The 7,933-nt window shown below is 48.3% G+C and overlaps 2 pseudogenes across 1 annotated transcript; both read right to left on the bottom strand.

Annotated features, from left to right (window-relative positions):
- Positions 1 to 4,612: 4,612 nt before the first annotated feature.
- On the bottom strand, positions 4,613 to 4,927 carry LOC107324999 (feather keratin 1-like; annotated as a pseudogene).
- Positions 4,928 to 6,064: 1,137 nt separating this feature from the next.
- On the bottom strand, positions 6,065 to 7,162 carry LOC107324985 (feather keratin Cos1-1/Cos1-3/Cos2-1 pseudogene; annotated as a pseudogene). The gene is made up of 2 exons (XR_014937107.1): positions 7,150 to 7,162; positions 6,065 to 6,795 (listed from the first exon to the last, which is right to left on the bottom strand). The product of XR_014937107.1 is annotated as a feather keratin Cos1-1/Cos1-3/Cos2-1 pseudogene (transcript).
- Positions 7,163 to 7,933: the final 771 nt, after the last annotated feature.

Below are 7,933 nucleotides of genomic sequence, written 5' to 3'. Positions count from 1 at the left end.
TCTTCTGCTATATTGCTCCACATGACAATTCACAGAATCACAGAATCACAGAATTATCAAGGTTGGAAAAGACCTAGAAGATCATCTAGTCCAACCATTACCAATACTTCCCAGTTAAATCATATTCATCAATACAACATCCAAACGTTTCTTGAACACTCCCATGGTCGGTGACTCCACCACCTCCCCGGGCAGTGCATTCCAATGCCTGACTACCCTTTCCGAGAAGTAATACTTCCTAACGTTCAGCCTGAATCTCCCCTGGTGCAACTTAAAACCATGCCCTCTAGTTCTATCATCGATTACATGAGTGTGCCCCGGTGGCGCAAGTGGTAGGAATGCCGCATTGCAACACCGGAGACCCTGGGTTTGAATCCCCCCTGTGGTGCAAGTGGTAGAAGTGCCGCTCTGCTACACAGGAGGCTCAAATCCCGGGGGGTTGGACTCAATGATCTCTAAGGTCCCTTCCAACCCGCACGAGACTGTGAGACTATGAGACTATGAGAAGAGGCCAACCCCCAGCTCACTACAACCTCACTTCAGGAAGTTATAGAGAGCAATAAGGTCTCCCCTGAGCCTCCTCTTCTCCAGGCTGAACAATCCTAGCTCCCTCAGCCTCTCCTCATAAGGCCTGTGCTCCAGAACCCTCACCACCTTTGTAGCCCTCCTCTGAACATGTTCCAGGGCCTCAATGTCTTTCTTGCAGTGAGGGGCCCAAAACTGAACACAGCACTCGAGGTGCGGCCGCACCAATGCCGAGTACAGAGGGACAACAACCTCCGTGTTCCTGCTAGTAACACTGTTTTTGATGCAAGCCAGGATGCCATTGGCTTTCTTGGCCATCCGGGCACACTGTCGGCTCATGTTCAGCCGAGCACCAATCAATAATCCCAGGTCTGTTTCCTCCACACAATCCTCCAGCCACTCCGCCCCAAGCCTATAGCACCGCCTGGGGTTGTTGTGGCCAAAGTGCAGGACCTGGCATTTTGTCTTGTTGAACTTCATCCCATTGGCTTCAGCCCAGCTCTCCAGCCTATCCAGATCCCTCTGCAGAGCCTCGCTACCCTCAGGCAGATCGACACTCCCTGCCAATTTGGTGTCATCTGCAAACTTACTGAGGGTGCACTCAATGCCCTCATCCAAGTCATCAATAAAGATGTTGAAGAGGACAGGCCCCAGCACCGACCCCTGAGAAACACCACTCATGACTGGTCTCCAACTGGATTTAACTCCATTTACCACCACTCTCTGGGCCCAGCCCTCCAGCCAGCTCCTTACCCAGCCGAGAGTGTATCCATCCAAGCCATGGGCTGCCAGCTATTGCAGTAGAATAACATGGGAGACAGTGTCGAAGACTTTGCTGAAGTCTAAGTAGACCACATCAACAGCCTTTCCTTCATCCATCAGACGGGTCACAGGATTGTAGAAGGAGATCAGATTGGTCAAGCAGGACCTGCCCTTCATGAACCCATGCTGTCTAGGTCTGATCTCTTGTTCATCCCACACCTGCCACGTGATCTCCCTCAAGACAATCCGTTCCATTACCTTCCCTGGCACTGAGGTCAGGCTAACAGGCCTGTAGTTCCCTGGATCCTCCTTACAGCCTTTCTTGTAAATGGAAGTCACATTGGCAAGCCTCCAGTCTTCCGGGACCTCACCCGTTAACAGGGAGCTCTGAAAGATAACAGAAAGCTGCTCAGCGATCACCTCCACCAGTTCCTTCAGCACTCTCGGGTGAATCTCATCCGGACCCATGTACTTGTGACAGTCCAGTTGGAGTAGTAATTCCCTGACCTCTTCTTCAAGAATCACAGGGGGTTCAGTCTGCTCCCTAGCCGAGACTACCAAGTCAGAGCACGGGGAGCCCTGGGAATAACCAAGATGACTTTTAAAGACGGAAGTAAAGAAGGCATTCAGAACCTCTGCCTTTTCCTTATCCTCTGTGATCATGTTCCCAGCCTCATCCAGTAAAGAATGGAGATTCCCCTTTGTCCTCCTCTTACAGTTGATGTGTTTGTAAAAGAGTTTCTTGCTTGTTTTCACCCCAGCGCCCAGCTTAGATTCAAGCTGGGCTTTTGCCTCTCTGATTTTCCCTCTACACATCTTGACAGCCTCTTTGCAGTCATTCTGAGTTGCTCTTCCCTCCTTCCACAGGTGGTAGATTCTCTTCTTCTCCTGCAACCTTAAGAACAGTTCCCTATTCATCCACACCGGTCTTCTTCCCCGCCGGCTCATTTTGTGGCTCAGGGGGACCGCCTGCTCCTGCACCTTCAAGACTTCCTTCTTTAAGAGCAACCAGCCATCTTGGACCCCTTTGTTCGCTATTACTGAATGCCAGGGGGCTGCCCCTACTGGTCTTCTGAACAAATCAAAGTCTGCCCTCCGGAAGTCTAAGGTGGCAGTTTTGCTATTCTCCCTCCATGCTTCACCTAGAATCAAGAACTCTACCATTTCATGATCACTCTGACCAAGACAGCCTCCAACCTCCACATCTCCCACCAGACCTTCCCTGTTTGTGAACAGCAGGTCTAGCGGGGCAGCTCCTCTCGTGGGCTCTCTCACCAGCTGCATTAGGAAGCTATCCTCTATGCATTCCAGGAACCTCCTAGACTGCTCCTTCTCAGCCATGTCATACTCCCAGCATATGTCAGGGAAGTTAAAGTCACTCCAACCCCTCCCAGGGAAGGGAAGGGAAGGGAAGGGAAGGGAAGGGAAGGGAAGGGAAGGGAAGGGAAGGGAAGGGAAGGGAAGGGAAGGGAAGGGAAGGGAAGGGAAGGGAAGGGAAGGGAAGGGAAGGGAAGGGAAGGAGGACCAGGGAGTCTCATTGTGAAAATATCCATCCTCCCAGACATCTACGACTATGAACTCCCTGCATCCCAAGACACGACTGAATATCACTTGGTGATGGGAAGTAGACAAAGCTTGTTTTCTCTCCCTGTACTTCTATGCAGCCTCTGCTTGTTTTCCTTTTTTCACTCTCATTTAATTATCATCATCCTATCTCAACCCATTAATCCTTTTCTTCTATCAGTTTTTCCTAGTTCCCTGATCCTTTCAAGAGAGAGTGAGAGAGCAGCACTGTGGAAATACAAGAAGGACTGTATGGAGCAGCAGCTGTGGAGCAAGATAAACAACATGAGAACGAAGGACACCTCTAGAGGAAGAAAGAACAGCTTGTGGCTCTGATTGGATAAGTGCCCAGATGAACAGTTGAAGAAATGCTTGTGGATGTTCTGCTGACGTGTAAAGGAGAATGGGAAAGCTGAGAAAACTTGTGAAGGTATGTAAGTAATGTGAGAACTTGTAATAAACTATATGGATCATTCACACCAGAGTCCGTGCATCAGACACAGCACAGCGTAGTCAAAATTTGTTGGCAATCATTCTGAACCCACCACAATGGGCAGAAGACTATGACGAGACAAAGCATTGAAGGCCAACCTGAATTAAATCTAGGAGTTCTGCAGGCCACGTCAAATTGTGCACAACATTTAAATGGGGGAGAGACAGGTTGGCTGAGCATCAGTCTCATGTTAGGATCTGCAAAGTGTTTTTCACATTCCTACCTTATCTCAGTTACATTTCCCTTCTCGTCTTACAGTGTACTTATATCAACATGTGAATTCTTTTCATTCTTCCACTTCCTAGTAACTTCTGAAAATGACAGTGGGTGGGAAGAAACCAAGAAAATGGTTAATACTTCTGTGCATGCAAGGGTCATTGTGTTCAATATAGAGCCATTCAGAAGATCTCCAAGGAAGTGATTATGTGATGGATGCTCTAATTAGAACCATTTTCACATGTGAGTTCTCATTTCTCCTAGCCCTATTGTAATTTCTATATCACAGAAGGTGAGGAATTACCAAGACTCTGGAGGGATCTTATTTGGGTAACGGGGACAATGCACTGGCTTATAGGGCCATTCTGGAGCTCTACAAGGAAGTGCAGCGTCCATCAGCAAAGGCTTCAGAGACACTTGCAGACATGGAAGGGGTCCTGCTGAATAGCCACAGGAAGCAGCTGGCCACCATCACACAGGTTCTGCCAGTACCCACTTGACAGCTGGCTTGATGCTGCAATGACCTCAGGGCTGATACAGCTTCTCTACCCTAAACAGCATAGACCCAAAAGAAGAATCAATCTAAAGATATCCCCTCCCTAATAAAATGGGACTCCCTTTGAAATGGAAAAACAACAAAAACACAAAAAGCATCCTGGGATAGAAGAGCAGTTGTGTATCCAGGAGCTCAAGTGCTACGGCATTCTGAATCTGCTCACTTCTCAGATGACAGAATTTGGAATAATGTACTCAGTTGTGGACTCTTTCAAAAGGAAGACATCGAGCATGTAGAGCAAGTTCCGCAGTGCTCTCTCAACAGGAAGAGTTTTCCTCCCTGGAAGCTACAGCCTCCACCTTCCTTGTTACTGCTGAGATAATCAGAAAGGATTAAGAACTGCAAAATGAATCGTAGTCACTGAAAAACTACAGGTTTTTTTTCTACTGTGATAATCAGCCTCGTAGAGATTCACTGAAAACTCCTACTCACAACAATGAAAAACAAGAAAAAAAGCAGTGGTTGGGGATTTTCCTCCAGGGCCATCAGCAGCAGCTTTAGCAGGGGAAGAACCTCCTGCTACTATAGCGGCTGCCTAAGCCAGAGAGGCCAAAGCCTCCAGAGGAGATAGGCACACCCTCAGAGCTGAGGATGCTGCCAACGGCAGCAGAGGTGGAGGATCCCACGGCGGTGTTCTGCGGGAAGGAGCTGAGGATGGGTCCAGGCAGGGTCACCACCACGGGAGAGGGCTGGATGAAGACATTGGAGTCCTGGCAATGCCTGAAGCAGGGCTCATTGCAGCTGTTGGCCAGTGGGGTTGGGCCGCAGGGCTGTCAGGGCAGGCGAGGCAGGCACTGGTCAAGGCAGGACATGTCTGGTGTCTGGAGGGGCACCTGTTGTGAGAGAGGGTGATGCAAAGGAAAGGGAGAGTGAGCAGTAGCAGGAGAGAGCCAAAGCAAGTATATGCATTATTTACTGTTCCCAAGAAATTGTGTGCCTCTTCAAGGATGTAGACAGGTAGTCAATTATGGAAAGGAATGGATTCAGGGATTACTAGACTTCTATATGCAATGGGAGCATGATGTTGTGCAGCTAAGGTCAGTCCTAGCTACTAGGCAATGTTTCTCAAAACTCTGCCCAGTCTTCTTTATACTGATATACCACTTGCTTCTCAGCTAAGGCTGTTGCAGTCATTAATTTGAGAAACGGAAAAATAATAAAATTCAGTCTGGAATCATCTAGGTCTGCCTGCTCAGATCTAATCAACACCTGACAGTCACACCTGGGCTGCCCTGAAGAGCCATGCTCCAATGTGGCCTGCAGAGGGTGCCAAGTCATCTTCCAGAAAGGGGAAGTGAAGTTTGCGAGTTTCCATCTTCTCTTTTGGCATTCAACTTCAAGTAATTTTGAAACCTCAATCCCAAAGGTGGAACAAAACCATCTTCTTGCTACTCAGTCAGAGCTACTGGGACTCACTGTACTCTGCGTTTATGTGGCTTCACCTCAAGTACTGCGTGCAGTTTTGGTCAGGATAGTGAAAGGTCTACAGGAGAAGTTGAATGTGGAGTGATTGAGGCCGCTTGCCTTAATTATTAACTATTAGAGAAAGCTGAGACATGACTTCATTGCAGTCTACAGCTTCTCCATGAGGGCAAATTATGATGGAGCTTCTGCTCTCTTCCCTCTTGTGACCAGCAATAGGAACTGAGAGAACAATGTAAATCTGCACTGGGAAGATTCAGTCTGGATATTAGGAGAACATTCTTCATTGAAAGGGTGTTGTAGGATCAGAAAGAGGAGCTGCTGACAGAGATCAGTGAGGACACCTGACATTAACACCACCTGCTTGCACCCCAACAATTTGGTCACTACCCATTGGTACCATCTGTTCCTGGTCTGACCACCCCAGTTGACAGCACCAGTTGTCCAAGGCACAAAACTGGCTGAAACTCCACCAGGGTGGCTCTTGGTGGCAGAATACAGTGGGAAGAAACAGCAAAAGTCCAAAGTGATATGCAGAAATCTTTAATGAGTGTTCAAAGAGGAAAATGAAGTCAATCTAAACAGAGGTTCCACAGTACAGGATTCACCTGATCCCATGGTAAATTTCCTGCTGGGCATGTGCCTGGCTTTCCAGCAGAGCATTGGGTGCCTCAGAGTAGTCCCAACACCCAGAGGAACATGGAGAGGGTGGGGTGTGGGGGGGGAGGGGGTAGAGGAAGAGAAAATGGAAAGAGGTAGATGGGGGAATGGAAGAAGAGACATGAGACCGGCTTTTTAAAAAGCCATGTTTTCTTCTTCCTGCCAGCATTTGCTAGAATAGTTGAGGGTGGTCAGGAAAGCAGTAGCCTGAAAATTCCTCCTTTATCTGGTAGTTTTTGGAAGAACTTTCCCAGAACCATGGTCAGCATCTTTAGCAAGGCTAGCGCCTTCTGCTGCAGTAGCGGCTTCCAAAGCCAGACAAGTCAAAGCCTCCTGAGGTGATGGGCACACCCTCTGAGCTGAGGATACTGCCAACAGCAGCAGAGGTGGAGGATCCTACAACAGTGTTCTGTGGGAAGGAGCTGAGGATGGGTCCAGGCAGGGTCACCACCACAGGAGAGGGCTCAATGACAACATTGGAGTTCTGGCACTGCCTGACACAGGGCTCATTGCAGCTGCTGGCCAGAGGGGTTGGGCCGCAGGGCCGGCATGGCACACACTGGGAGTAGCAGGACATGTCTTGGTACTGGAGGTAAACCTAGGAGAGAGTTAGGAGGAAACACAGTACATGACTATGTGAAGAGCAGCTGGATACCCTCTCACAAAGGAGCCAAGGCAGCTACTATGGGTAGAGATGAAGACTGTGACAGCATGTCACTTCCCTTCATTGTGCCAGGGCACTACAAAGAGCAGCCTGACCCAGAGAGGCTCTCACAGAGTGCATAAATCATAAGCCATGTGAGCCATGTCCCAGCCTCTCTCTGCAGACCATATCCGCCTCCCATAGCAAGGAGCCCCAATCCCCAGCATAGGACAGAATAACTATCTGAGAACAAGGCCACTGAAGCAAAATCTTGCTTAGCAAGAGGAGGAGAGAGGGCTTTACACTTACCCGGTTCCCAAGGAGAGCGAGGCAAGAGAAGTTGATGGGAGAGCTGGGAATTGGGCTGCCTTTTATACTGGTCCTTCGTTGCTGAAGGCCCAGAGGTACCCTTAGCAGAGGTAATAATTTTATGGCAAGCTCACATTGAATGCAAGACATCCCTGCTAATGATATGAGTTGTGCTTTGGTTTCCTGCAGTGCTGCCTTTTCATTTCCAGATTTATGCCATGCCCATCCTCTAATGAAGGCTTTTTTGAGTGCTGAGATGAAAGGCCCAAGGATTTTTAGGGCAGGATTGCATTAATGAGACAGAAAACAGCTCAAATGATGGACCAGTCCTAAGCACGTAAGTGTCATCAGCTTGGTTTACTGCAGAGGGGTAGTTTGAAGTTCCATCCTCAGGATACTTTCCAGCAAGTATCATCTGGATACCCAAGTCTTCCTGTGCATGAGAACGTGTCATGTCCTTTTTATTTATTTATTTTTTCCCCCCTGTCTCCTCATCTTGCTTTGATGGCCGTTTTTTTTTTTTTTTTACCTTCCCATAGGTGTAGGTTTCCTGCTGTTTTTTTACCTCATCCCATGTAACACTCTGGAAAAGAGTTCTTGACTCTTTTGACTTGTCCCCTCTTTATGCTATCTGTGAATTCACAAAAAAATCCCACAGAATCATAGAAGAGTTTTGGATGGAAGGGATCTGAAAGATCTCTAGTTCCAACCACCTCCATAAGCAGGGATACTTTCCTCAAGATCACGTAGCTCAGTCCTATACAGCACGACCCTAAATATTGCT

Source organism: Coturnix japonica, chromosome 24 (assembly GCF_054131305.1).
Source record: "Coturnix japonica strain WE chromosome 24, WE-NBRP24, whole genome shotgun sequence".
Classification (NCBI taxonomy): Eukaryota; Metazoa; Chordata; class Aves; order Galliformes; family Phasianidae; genus Coturnix; species Coturnix japonica.
Note: the sequence above shows the minus strand (reverse complement) of the source record. Positions and strands in the feature narration are given on the sequence as shown.